The sequence below is a fragment of the Hylobates moloch genome, unplaced genomic scaffold, assembly GCF_009828535.3.
Source record: "Hylobates moloch isolate HMO894 unplaced genomic scaffold, HMol_V3 SCAFFOLD_2, whole genome shotgun sequence".
Classification (NCBI taxonomy): domain Eukaryota; kingdom Metazoa; phylum Chordata; class Mammalia; order Primates; family Hylobatidae; genus Hylobates; species Hylobates moloch.
In genome coordinates, this window is record NW_026652277.1 from 145,530,888 (window position 1) to 145,545,722 (window position 14,835).

Below are 14,835 nucleotides of genomic sequence, written 5' to 3' on the forward strand. Positions count from 1 at the left end.
AACCAGACGGGAAAAATAGGAAAATGTCTGGAAAAGGGTAAGAAAATAACTGTTTCTGAGTAGTAATTGAGGTCTTAAAGGAAAAAACTAATAATATATGACAACTAACTTATGAAGTACTCCTGTAAATCAAAAAGGAGTTTGAACGAATAGAAAAAAAAAAGCACATCCTTCAAATAAACAATGGTTTAGGTGTGTAAAGGCCGCTTATTAGTCAATATGCAAAATAAAAATATTCAAAGACTTCTTTTTCTGGCTATGAGCTTGTATCTGACCACATTTCCTACCAAAGGCACCTAGAAGAGCGGTATACTTTTTAAAAAAGCTGTTTTAGGAAACAAGAGAGCTGTCAGGGCACAGAACATGAGAGGCCAAGATCCCGTAAAGCAGAGCAGAACCATTAGAGGAACTCCATATTCTGCACTTCTTTTCCCTCAAGGCTTTTATGGGTTAGTAACTGGCAGCAAGAGAGAGTCTGAGAAGCAGAGCAAAAACTGGTGGCTCAGGAGGAGAGAACCTGAGTTGAGTTTTTGGCAGTTTCACATAGCAAAAGAGACCAAAATAAATTGGACTTTGGGATGTAGCAAGTCCTCCAGGCAACGTCAGAGAAACGTGTTGCTCAGCACCACTCTTTCCCCTTAAAAATTTTTTGCTCGTTGAAAGCAGTACAGGGTTGATTGTATGAGACACAAACAAGAGCATGATTGGTATGAAGCTGAAGAAGCCAAGGAGTGCTTTCAGCAGTCTTGCAGAACTGGAAAGCCAGGGCCAGCCAAGGAGGGAGCAGGAGTCCCAACAAATGCCTGTGTTCTCAGTTGGGGCTCCTGAAGGCTGCTTCCTAAGAGAAAGGGTTGCCTATAAACAGAACTAGCTTTACAAAAACTGAAGCTTAGACTAAAATTAGCTCAATCCCTCATTGGATTAAAGTGGTCTGCCCCTATTCTTGCTGCCAGATAGAAGCAAATGTAAATCCTCCTGCTGAGGAAAAGCAGTCAGAACTTCTATAATATTTAAAAATACAACATCTATAATTAAGTATGAAATGAATAGGAATGCCAGAAGACAGGACGGAGAAAGACAGAGAGAAGGGAGACCGCAGAAACAAACTCATGGGGTGATTCTGATATTGGAATTATTAGTCCTGCAATTTAAGATAATTTTGATAAACATGTTCAAAACTAGAAGACAAGAAGGAGAAAAGAACTGCCATCTATAGAAAGTATCGGATGAAAATTCTAGAGTCAAAAAATACAGTAACTGAGATTAAAAATTCAATAATTGGTTTTAACAGCAAATGGGACATACGGTAAGAGAGGATTGTTGAACTGGAAATGGGAGCGTAGGAAAGATCTGCTCTCTCTCTCTCTCGCTGTCTCTCTCTATCTCTGTCTCTCTCCAGAGAGATATTTCAGCCATAGTGGAAAGATCTTATATGTAAACTGAGTCCCAACATGAGAGGAGAAATAATAGTGGGAGAAGAAATATTTTAAGAGAGAATAGCTGAAGATTTTCCAAAGCTGAAAAAGGCATCAATCCATAGATTCAAGCCTTGCCAACACCACCAACGAGGATAAATGCAAAAGAAGGCACACTAAGGAACATCATACTAAAACGTTAAAAAGCCAAAGTCAAAGAGAATATCTTAAATGCACTCTGAAGAAAAGAAATTGTCGCTTTCAAAGGATCACCAATAAGATGATAGCTGACTTACTAACAAAAACAAATAAGGGTAGAACACAATGGAATAGCATCATTAAAATGCTGAAAGAAAATAACTACCAACTTGATATTCTAAATCCAGAGAAGCATGAAAGCAACAGCAAAATAAAGACATTTTCAGACAAACAAAAACTAAGAAAATTCATCACCAGTAAACTCTCACTAAAAGAAATACTATAAAGGGTGTTCTTCAGGCGAAGGTAAAATGATCTCAGACAGAAAGTCAAGACCACAGGAAGGAATGAAGAGGGTGAATATGTCAGTGAATTTAATATATTGAGTTCCCAAAACAATAATTAATGGCTTGTGGAGTTTTGAATATATTTGCACTATATATAGTTCATGCAATATATTGTAAAATATAGCAGTAATGCAAAAGCAAAACTGATAATGAAGTTAAAATGTTCTAAAGCACTAGGCTTCTAGAGAAGTTGCAATAGTAATGTTTAATATCAGAGTTAAATGAATAAAAACACATGTAATTTCTAGGAAAGCCACTAAAAATAGTTAATGGATGATAAAATTAATTAATCCAAAAAAGACAAGAAAGAAAAGAACATCAAAATTGCTAGCAAATAGTATGATGGTACACATAAACTCAATTATACTCTTAAAATAATTTAAATGAAATAATATACAAATAAAAATTAAATAGTTTAATAGTTCAAGTAATAAACTAATGTTGGCAGATAACATTTAAACACATAAATTTACTTAAAAATATATAATTTAATTATAAGTTTATAGAAAGTATAAAGATGAAAAAATGGGAAAATATATACCATAAGACATTAAGCAAAAGAAAGCTCATGAAACTACATCAATATTACATCAATTAGATTTAAAGACAAGAAGGATTATAAAAGATAATAAGGTTATTTGTTTAATAATGAAAGGGTGACCAATTCTTGAAGAAAATTCACAGCTTTCAATAATATAGCTTCAAAATATCTAAAGAAAATTAACCAAATGAATGGAATCAGACTAAAAACCAACCTGACAGAAAAAGCAAATATTTAATTCATAAAATTCATACTGTTAGCGGTGCAATATTTAGTCACTCATATATATTACAAACTGTTGTGATCTATCTTGAAATCAATTTGATGTAGCAATTTCACATTTAGATATAATCAGATACACACAAAGATTTATTTATACCATCAACTGAAGCATTTATTACTTTAATGACCAAAAAAAGGAGGAGAAAAGAAAAGAAAATGCATTTCACATTACCCTAATAATTCAAACAGGGAAGTTCCTGTTGAAAAAAAAATCTTGTCCTCACACCAGGCTTGCTACTACTTAATACATCTTCTTAAAATTTCCGCTGAAGAACAGAGATGGACTTGGCTATGAAATGATGATTAAACTGTAGTTAGTATCATTATTGCCAGTGATTTCTATCCCAAGAGAAGTATTGTTGAAAAGAAAAAGAAAAGAAAAAAGGCTCAAAGCAAACTTTATATAAGATACCAATTCGTTTGCTAAATTCTCTGTAGCTGCTTTCCTAAAAAGTAAGCAGAACTGGCTGAATGTTAAAAAAAAAAATTCGCAAGCAGAGAAATAAACTTCAACAGTAGAGGCTTAAAACTATATTATAATATTTCAGTGCAATGTAATATTTCTTTGAGTAAAGAATAAACCCTTATCTCCAAGTAGATAGTATCGGAAAAAAAAAAAAAAAGAAGAAGAAATCTTAGAGATTATTCTGACTGGTATCTAAATCATTCATTCTCTGAAACTTTCTTTTCATTGTTTATTTCTAAAGAAGAAAAAATTAGGCTTATAGGAATCACTCCTGTGATTTTGGATTAGCCAAAATGTGCCATTTATTGGTTGATCATTGAAAGGTTTACAGCATTTCTACCTACAAAATAAGCTTGCTCTGGGGAATCATACAATATCATTAGGGCATTAGGCTCGGCTTTTTTTTTTTTTTTTTTTTTTTTTGCATGAGCAACATTTCAGGGATATCCTGCTGTTGTGTGACACCTGGCAGCTCAAGATTTGTATCTCATAGATTCAAGTGCAATGGAAGAGACTACCTTCTCCTAGTTATACTGGGAAAAGTCCCAGAATAAGCTCTGATTGATCCAACTTGGCTCACATGTATATGTCTCAGCTAATCATTATGACTAGAAAATGAAATATGCTAATTTCCCATAATTTCAGGTTCATAGGCTCTACTTTGGATTTTATTAGGCAGTTGTCTCAGCTAAATCACAAAAAGTGTTGGAAGAGGAGATATCTCAAAGGGAAATAAGTGAGCTAATTACCCAAAATAGAAGGAATGGTGTGTGATAAACAAAATCATAGTACACCCACCATAAATGTTCCCAGTGCCATAAATGGCTTCCATTTGAAATACCTTGATCACCATTCTCTTCTGTCTCCAACCATATGTACATTCTTCTTCTTTTTGTTTTATTTTGTTTTATTTTATTTTATTTTATTTTATTTTATTTTATTTTATTTTATTGAGATGGAGTCTTGCTCTGTTGCAGCACCCGGCTAATTTTTTATATTTTTAGTAAAGACGGGGTTTCATTCTTAATTTATAAGAATGAATACGAATGATTTTAATAACCTTGAAAGAAAATAAAATCCTACTATACACAACAATTTGTTTTGTCAAAATGCAACATGCAAAATGCAACAGCCTATGAGTGTGTTCATTCATCACTACCTGGTTTTCAAAGAAGCTCCTGCCTCCCAGCACTTTTAGTTTCCTTTTGAATGAAACTCAATGTAGGATTCATGTTTCTTCCCACGTAGGTTTCTTTTTTTGATCATCCTTTTTTCTAAATTAATGTTTAATTGTCCTTTCAGCAAACCACTGAACTCTTCCCCTATGCTTGTCATTATACAAGGCACTGAGAATATAAGCCCTTAGAGACATTACAGTTTAGCCGACCATGCCCACAAGTTAAGAATCACAATCCAATGTATACAGTTCAGGAACTTCAAGAATTAGGAAGGGGTCTCCCCAGGAAGAGTGTTCCTCAGATTAATCTTAAAGGGTAAAAAGCAGTCAGGTAGATGAGCCTGCTCACCATGAGGAGGCTTGACTCAACTGAGTCAATCTGCATATTTTTTTACACTCAGTTCTGCCTATTGCCCCGTGCCACAGAACAGGAGCACGGGTTGAAATGTCTTGCAAAGTGCAATGTGCATGTTGGTGCTACCGTATGAATTCTGCCCTGACATTTTCCCTTGCTGTAGGACTCAACCTTTCCTCAGAACCATGAAATAAAAAATGAAGCCCTTATATTCATAAGAGATTTTCCAGTTTTTCTCTTTAAATGGTGGAGGTCCTGTGATGTAACTCTAACATTTTCCTCTGACTTTCATATAGCATTTGTGAAAAGCTTAACTGCAATATGCCTGTAGAAAGGGTATGCCCACTTTTACAGCTCTTTTCTCTTTTCTTTTTTGTTGCACATTTGTTATCTCTTATAACTGAGAGAAACTCAAAGATGCCATTTGCGTTTTGATGTGCTAACATTTTAGAGCCTGATAGAAACAATTCAGTCCTGCATTATTAAAAATAGAGCTTAAAACATTTAAAATAGTTATCTATTACAAATTAAGCACTGATAAGTTGCCACATGCTTACAAAAAAATCAAGTTTTCCTTTTAGATTTCAGACCTAAAAATTAAATAATGTGTTAAGTATACATATTACAAAAATAAAATATTAAAATATGCATTAAATACAAATTATCTAGTTTAATAAATTCAACTTAGGATATGTATTTATTTAACCCAAGTTAGTTTATTGGGCAACAGACCATTTGCTTAACCTGACAAATGTATACATGAAACTATGAGTTACAAATAACTTTTTTTCACCCGGTGCCACTACACTGAGTCAGGGAAGTTACTCAGTGATATGGTTTGATTCTGTGTCTCCACCTAAGTCTCACCTTGAATTGTAATAATACCCACATGTCAAGGGTGGGACCAGGTAGAGACAATTGAATCATGGGGGCAGTTTCATCATGCTGTTCTCATGATAGTGAGTAAGTTCTCTTGAGATCTGATGATTTTATAAGGGGCTTCCTCCTTCACTTGGCACTCATTCTCCTTCATGCTGCCATGTGAAGAAGGACATGTTTGCTTTGCCTTCCACCATGATTGTAAGTTTCCTGAGGCTTCCCTAGCCCTGTGGAACTGTGAATCAATTAAACCTCTTTCCTTTATAAATTACCTAGTCTTGGGTGTCCTTATAGCAGCATGAGAACAGACTAATATACTTGGTAACCAAAGCTTTGTAATATTAACAGCATATTTAATAGTCCCAGTCAAATGGATTACTGGGAAAAGTAATAGAGATGGCAACAAAAACAAACACACAAGCATAAAACAACAACTATACACACACAAGGGAGAATGGTGATGGATGCAGGTTAGTCAAGATTCTTATTTCCAAAGTGTTTTAAAAACCTGAAGAACCTACTTTGTTTTCTGGATACATCAGCAATACATGGTTGAGGACATTTTGTTTCTCAAAAGTGCTTCTATTTTACAAACTAAGATAATGATACACAATTTGCCTGAGATAATTTTCAAAGTTGGAAAAGTCATAGATCCAGTAACAGAAAAACCTAGGCAGGAACTATTACACTTACCCACAAAATTTAATCTCTTGAGAAACTCTCAGTAAAAAAAAATCTCAAAGGGATTGAAAAGGTAGCAACAGAAGAGATTTTTAGATTCACTTTACAGAAAAATAATAGCTTTAGCTTTCATTACTTTCTAGTGCATCTAATTTCCTTTTTAAATATATAAACTAGCTAAGACTAAATTAAGTAAAAGTCTTGTTATAGATGATTTTTTTAATAAAGAATTATACTACCTTCTCAGTGTCTCTGTTTTCCGATTAAACTCTGAGAGCATTGCAACAACCCTCATCATATTGTAAGCTCATTGTCTTAGAAGATGTATTTATTTCATTCTTAGGAATTACATATTTATCTTCAAGAATTTGTTATTAGGGAAGAAAATTCTTGCTATAAACGGTTACAATCTCATTACATAAATATTGTTTTCTGATAGCAAGTATTCAAAAGTAATTGAATATTTTTATCCATTCCCACAATGTTATTTCCAGAATAAAGCTCTCTAAATAGAGCCAGGAAATGGAGAATCTGTTTCTACTATCACCATGCCTTGGGGAAGATAATTAGATGACTGTACATTTGAAATGGAGTTTATAAAATACAGCAACCATAATTTTTTAAAATAATTATTTAATTTGAGGATAGGTTATAGAATCATAGAAAAGTTGCAAAGATAGTATAGAGATTTCCTGAATACCCATACAAACACCTGTTTCCTTTATTTTAACAATTTACATTATGATGGTGCATTTGTCACAACATAGAAGCCAATATTGAGATATTATTATTATTAGCTAAACTTCATACTTCATTAAAATTTTATTAGATTTTGCTAACATCATTTTTCCTTTCTAGGATCCCATTCAGGATACCCCATTGCCTTTGGCCATTATGTCTCCCTAGGCTCCTGGGGACTGTGGCAGTTTCTCAGACATTCCTTGTTTCTGATGACCTTGACAATTTGAGGGATACTGGTCAGGTATTTTGTAGAATGTGCCTAAATTTCAGTTTGTCTGATGTTTTTCTCATGGTTCACCTTGGGTTATGGGTTTGGGAAGGAAGACCACAGAGGTAAATTACAGTTCTCATTCTGTCATATCAAAGTTATAGGCTATCAACATAATTTATCACTGATAATGTTAACTTTATTTGACTAAGGTAGTGTTTGCCAAGTTTCTCCACAGTATTGTTACCTTTCCCCTCCTTTCACACTGTTCTCCATGAAAACAAGTCATTAAGTGTAGCTTACACTTAAAGGGAGGAACTTACACTGTAGCTACTTGAGGGAGGAATATCTACATAGGTAATTTGGAGAATTTTGCAGGAGATATTTCTGTCTTCTCCTTCATTTATTTATTTATTTAATCATGAGTTTATTTATAACAGCATGGGTTTATGGATATATATTTTATATATATCCGTGAATATTTTATATATATCCATGGATATATATTTTATACTTAAAGTTATAATCTAATACTACTTTCAAAACTTATTTTGTGCTCAAATTGTTTCAGCTTTGATCACTGTATACACCACATATAAATATTCCTACACGTATTCATCTGTATTTATATAAGAATGTAAACATAAGTTCATACTGATATTGCCTACTGTAATCCAATACTACGTGGTTCATTCTAGCCTTCCTCCTTGGCTTATTTCTATCCTTCCACTCCAGTTGTGGGGTTTGGGAACCTCTGCCTACATTTCAAAAGATGTATGGAAATGCCAGGATGTCCAGGCAGAAGTTTACCATGGAGGCAGAAGCCTTATGGAGAAACTTTGCTAGGGCAGGGCAGAAGGGAAATGTGGGGACGGAGCCCCTACACAGAGTCCCCACTGAGACACTGCCTAGTGGAGCTATAAGAAGGGGGCCATTATCCTTCAGACCCCAGAATTGTAGATCCATCAACAGCTTGCACCACACACCCAGAAAAGCCACAGACATTTTGTAGAATGTGCCTCAATTTCAGTTTGTCTGATGTTTTTCTCATGGTTCGCCTTGGGTTATGGGTTTGCAGCTGGTGAAAGCAGCCAGAAGATGGGAAGTACCCTGCAAAGTCATGGGGCAGAGCTACCCAAGGCTACAGGAACCCACCTCTTGCATCAGCATGACCTGGATGTGAGACACGGTGTCAAAGGAAATCATTTTGGAACTTTAAGGTTTAATGACTGCCCTATTGGATTTCAGACTTGCATGAGACCTGTAACCCCTTTGTTTTGGCCAATTACTCCCATTTAAGATAGGTGTATTTACTCAATGTTTCTACCCCCGTAGTATCTAGGAAGTAACTAAATTGCTTTTGATTTTACAGGCTCATAGGTGGAGGGAACTTGCCTTGTTTCAGATGAGGCTGAAACTGCTATTGCAAAATTGTAACTGAGACAGTGAAAGAGATTTGGCTAACTTCATCTTGCTTCTAACCTCCAATCCGTCCTTGTTCATTCCTGGGAGTAGGCTGAGTTAACTTTGGGAGGAAATTTGGAAGTCAATCTGCGTCTTACTCAAGTTCTGAGTCACATATGTACGCTGAGATAATTGAAGAGCTGTGTAAGTTACCTTGTTATTTCCAAGCTTCCATATTATCTTAGACCCAGGGATGCCTTGTATCCAGAATTGGTCTGAGAAGTGCCACAAGAAACCCAAACCTGTCTTTGAGAATTCTCAAACCTCTTAATCTGGAATATGACCTACTTCTATGGCCTAACTTAAATTATTAATACACATAATACACAACTTAAAAAAGTTTAAAGATGTTAAGCAAATGTAAGAGGAAAATCTATAATCTTCCTGAAAATATGACAAATTTTATATACCTGTTTGTATTTTATAATAGTGCCTGTAGGCCAAATGCTGTTTGTTTTGCTTTACAAAGTCCAACTGCTTTAATGTTGAAGTTAAAACCTCCAGATCTTAGCCTGAATTCCAGTGCTTCTACCGTGAATCTTCTTGTCTAAGCAAAGTGGATGACTTGCTCTTCCAGATCTGTATCCCTAATGCAGTGAGAAAAGATTGTTATGAATTACTTTTCTCAGGGGTCTGACTAGGATATTTTTCCATGCCTGAATGACATCAGTGGCCAAGTGAACATAATGCTCTGCTGGCCAGATTAGGTCACAAGACCATTATGACATTGGACATGAAATGCTTGAACACGGAGCGGAGCATCAAGTAATCCCTCATAAAAGGGGAAATAGATACTGGATGGAAAAAAAAGTCTCTTATACTCATCATTTAAGTTCTAGTTCTAGTTCCTTTAACTCCATGAAGCCTTTTCTAACCTTTAAATTATTTTCAAAATTCTCTCTTCTTTGTCAGAGTTTCCATTCGCTGAATATTTATTATGTGTCCATTTGTATGCTTTTCCTCTGTTCCTGAATTCTGCATTTAGGGAAAGGAGATTTGGGTCTACTTTGGTTGGATGCACTCAATAGCTCCAAATACCTTCACCAGCACTATGCTAAGACATGTTTTCAAAAAAAAAAAAAAAAAAAAAAAAAAAAACAAATGAATGGACTTCACATATTTGTTGTATTTAATTGAATAATCTGAAACTAAACCAGGTTAAATTCTACCTACATTCTTACCTTCTCCTCCCCAAGATGACAGAATAGAGTAGTGACGAGAGCTGGACACAGGCTAATGCTAGAGTGTTTGTCTCACTGAGAGATTTCTCCGTTGAAGTAAACTGTAAATTCAGGCTTTTGATCACCAAAGCATTATTTAATCTGTATTTGAAGTAAATATCGACCTCATAAAGAAACTGAATATTTTTCTCTTGTATAACATTTTATTGTTCATGCATTAGAATTCAATCACAAGTACTCTATTTTAGAACACCAGTATTGATTGGAAATGATGATCAAGGACTGTGTGCTTGCTAGAACTTAATTGGGAGAAAATATTGCTCCTAAACTCTTTAGCAAACAGCACTTAAAATGGTGGAGGCCAGGTCTTATACAGGTTGAGAATTTATCTGATATGCTTGGGACAAAAAATGTTTCAAATTCTTTTAAGATTTTGGAATATTTCCATATACATAATGAAATATCTTGGGAATGGGGCCCAAGTTTAAATACAAAGTTTATTTATGTTTTATAGACACCTTATATGCATAACTTGAATGTAATTTTATACAATATTTTTAATAATTTTGTGCATGAAACACAGTTTTGACTGAGTTTTGACTTCAACGTGAGGTTAGACGTGTAATTTTCCACTGTGTTGTCATGTTGGTGCTCAAAAAGTTTCAGATTTTGAAGTATTTTGGATTTTTGGATTTCCAGATCAGAAATGCTCAACCTGTATTGCTCTCCTGGAAACGCATGTCTGAGAAGATACTAAGAAAAACAAAGATTTTTTTTCTTGCCACTTTGTAAATTCCTAAGGGACGATTTCATTATGAAACATAGTCATGTGTCACTTAACGATGAGATATGTTCTGAGAAATGCATCCTCAGGCAATTTCATCGTTGCATGAATCATAGAGTGTGCTTACACAAACCTAGTTGTGTACTTTTACTTCACACCCAGGCCATCAGGTATAGCCTATTGCTCCTAGGCTACAAACCTCTATAGCATGTTAGTGTCTGAATGATGTAGGCAACTGTAACACAGTGGTATTTTTGTGTCTAGACATATCTAAACATAGAAAAAGGCACAGTGTAAACATGGCATTATAATCTTAAGGGACTACCATCACATCTGTAGTCCATTGTTGACCAAACATTAATATAAGGAATGAAAGGAACTTTCAAATGTACGTAAATACCATTTGCCACCTTTGTTCCCACTTTATAGTAAAGTTACATGCTTTTCTACAGTAGAGCCAGGAGGTAACTATATAATCTTCATAAAGTTCTGTTTTGTTTGAAACAAAGTAACATTACAGATAAAGTGCCAAGTAAAATATTTTATGTGTACATGCTATGGTTATCACAACAGTAATTGACTAGAAACACACTTTGATCTGATTTTACATATTACTAGTGAATCTGAAAAGCTGCTAATTACTGATATTGAACCATTTTTAGAATCAAGTTTATATAATTTTAATCTTACACAGATTGAGGTCCCATTGTAACAGTTCTTCATTGATGGATCCATTTTTGTCCTATTTTTAGGAAATTTACTTTTAGAAGAACCACAGAAAACACTTTTGAAGCTCTTATTGGGATGTGGAAGGAGGTTTACCATACTTCCCCTTTGGAAAAAAAACAAAATTGAAAACAGACATAGAAGCAAAATGATGACAGTATAGTACCATTTTGTTGTTGTTTGTTTGTTTGTTTTGGTACAACTAGGCTAAAGAACATGCATATAATCATGCGCTAAAGATCATATATGTAATCATGGGCTAAAATTGGAGCTTCCAACCACTATCCCCTAAGTTTGTGGCTTGGTATTGACAGCTGAAAGAGCTGAATTTCCAGATTCTACACTTAGGAACATTCACAGACTTCACAGGCCTTGTTCGGGCCTATTGCTATTGGGCCCTGATTTGGTCATGCTTACTAAGTAAAGGCAGGGCAAATAAAGATGATGGGCTCTGCACTCTGCTTGGGGCAGGAGGGGGCTAGGGGTGGGGAGAGAGAGGGTCAGAGAGAAAGAGGGAGAGAGAGAACTTGAGCTACACATAAACCCTTATACCAATCGTGCCAGTAAAGAAACTTCTCAGGTAGAAGCACATGAGAAAAAAGAATGAGCAGCTGGATGTGGTGGCTCATGCCTGTAATCCCAGCACTTTGGGAGGCCAAGCTGTGTGGATCACCAGAGGTCAGAAGTTTGAGACCAGCCTGCCCAACATGGTGAAACCTCGTCTCTACTAAAAATACAAAAATTAGCCGGGCATGGTGGCACACGCCTGTAATCCCAGCTACTTGGGAGGCTGAGGCAGGAGAATCGTTTGAACCCAGGAGGCAGAGGCTGAAGTGAGCCAAGATTGTGCCACTGCAATCCAGCCTGGGTGACAGAGCAACACTCTGTCTCAAAAATAATAATAAAAGAAAAAAGAATGAGCAAATTTGTTTTTTCCCCCTAAAACTAGACGTCAGAACTTTCTATTTTTTGGGCAATGTAAGTCTGCCCAAAGTTACAAAATTAGCCCTATATTTGTTTAACTAAAAATATGATTTTATATTATGAAACCTAGAGAAAGAGTTAGAAAAAGTTTAATTTTTTAATATTATAATTAAATACTTTTATGAAAAAAATAAACCTAGGGAATGAGTTAGAAATAATTATACAAATATGTATGTATATGTATATATGCACATATATGTTTATAGTAAAATACTTTTATTGAAAACAATTATGGCTATATTACAATAAAAAATCACTGCCCACCCAGTCTCCACCACTGTCCTCCATCAAACCCCAATTTTTGTTTGTGGTTCCTCCTGTCATGGCAGAGAGGCAACTGGAATTCTGCCTGGGATAAGGTGAAGATGAGTAATGGTGCCTTCCTATCCCAACCTCTGTTCACTGCAACGGTTGACACAGAGGTCCTTCCGCCTGGCTTAAGAGGGGCGTGATCAAGGCTAGAACCGTATCCTGTCTGTGGAAAACGTAGATGTTGAGTACAGTAAGACAAAGGAGTAAGAAAAATAAAATGGATAGAATTTATTCATTTCAATGGCTGACAATGTTCAGACAAAATAGTGAATTACTGCTTGCTGTGCTGTTAGATTCTAAATCTCATACCTCCACATTCTGGCAGAGCCAGTGAACTCTCTAATATCCATAAAATAAATTTCCTTTTTGCTTAAGCCAGAGTCGGTTTCTGTTGCTCGCAGCCAAGGACCTCAAATAATATACTACCGGGGAATTATTTCTGATTGCTTTGAGTCACAGGACAAGCTATTAGGCTGGTGCAAAAGTTGTTGTAGTTTTTAAAACACATTAAAAGTAATGGCAAAACTGCAATTACCTTTGCACCTACCTAATAGAAGCTGTTATGTTAATGGACAGTACACTTAGGCTCAAGTCCACTGATAAGCAACAAGGACTAGAATCAAAGAGTTTGCTTCTGCAAAAGCATTGATATTAAAATTTAGTCTATAGGGTCTAGGAAAAGGGAATGGAGAAAAACAAAACAAAAAAGCTTGTAAGAGTTGTATTTCCACAGAAAACTAACCTTGACAAAGTACTGGATTATTCAGTTGCTAAGATTTTCCCAAGTCTCACAAACTATAGGAGAAAGATTACAAAATGGGTTGGTCCCCAACACTATCTGAGATGTAGGTGGAAGTCAAAGACAGCAGAACGGAGTCAGTCCCCCAGTTACATTTTGGGTCTGTAGGCAGGAATAGGTGCTTCTAATAACAACTTCTGTATCAATTAGGATCCTTTGGTTGCAAGCAACATAAACCAACAATAACTAAAGAAATATGGGGAATTTATTGGATGAATAAGATATATAGAATTGATAGGATGCTGAAAACAGGACAGGAACTGGGGCAGTAGAATCTGGAACGTGTGAGTACTGAAACTAGCCTTTCACATTAACTCCAAAATCAGTAGTGAGAAGTGCTTCCCTGTGTCAAAGTTCCTCTTGATGACCATTGTTTTAGGTACTTTTAATCTATCTGCCCAGCTCCTAGTCATGAGAATTCTCCTTCTCTTGGAGTAATCAGCAGGGATGTCCCTTTCAGCCACAGTTATATCATCTGATCACTTTCAAGACCATGGTTAGTTGAAAAGAGACCAACACCTGAAACAAGCAGGGCCAATCACATTCTCTTCCCCAGAAATTTAAAATTTGAACTAAAAGATATACTGGAAATCAGAAATTGTGTCATTAAAGATAAAACTTCTGAAGAACTAGCCACAGATTCCTGCTTCTGAGGAAGCTGTTACTTTCCCTGACCTCCTCATTCTAAGAGTCTAGTGGTTCAGCATTTCCTCGGATTCCATGAGATATTATAATAGGTTTCTAATAAATTTATCCTTTCTACTTACATTTGCAGATGTCAGCTTATTTCACTCTTATCTGAGAGAGCCCTAATCAATACACTCTAGTGAAAGTCCTCATTGCAAGGATAAGTATTGATTTTTAAGAATCATGTACAATTAGAGTAAATTTGGAAGCCATTCTTCTTTAGCTATATTCTTGGATAGGTCCTAATCCCAGCATAGAGAGTGGCCCATTAATAACTAAACACTGAAGGCTCCAACACTACTTGTTAATGTTGCAACACAGACTTGCAACATTAAAAATAAACAAACCCAGGCGTAACGCGTGCCTGTAATTAGCATTATAATCCTAAAGAAAGATAATTTAAGGATTATCACCTTGACCCTGCTGGTAACTAATATTCTTCAGAGAAATTTTCTTCTAGACTAAGTCTTTGTAACTGACCATTTAAAGCAAGAAAACCCTGAGAGTATATACGTAATTAGAGATAACCCTGGCCCGTAAAATCTTATACAAGAGGTATTATCCCACAAAGAGCTGTACCTTTGATCAGAGAGGCTGATATTGATGAT

General features: G+C 35.5%; 1 protein-coding gene across 1 annotated transcript in view; it reads right to left on the minus strand.

The window, feature by feature from the left end:
* The window catches only part of THEMIS (thymocyte selection associated), a 202,118-nt gene extending 192,808 nt beyond the window's left edge, over positions 1–9,310 (minus strand). The window contains exon 1 of the mRNA XM_032158722.2: positions 9,165–9,310. The gene's annotated coding sequence lies outside the window, so the exon portion shown is untranslated. The remainder of the gene's footprint in view (positions 1–9,164) is intronic.
* Between the last annotated feature and the right edge of the window lie 5,525 nt (positions 9,311–14,835).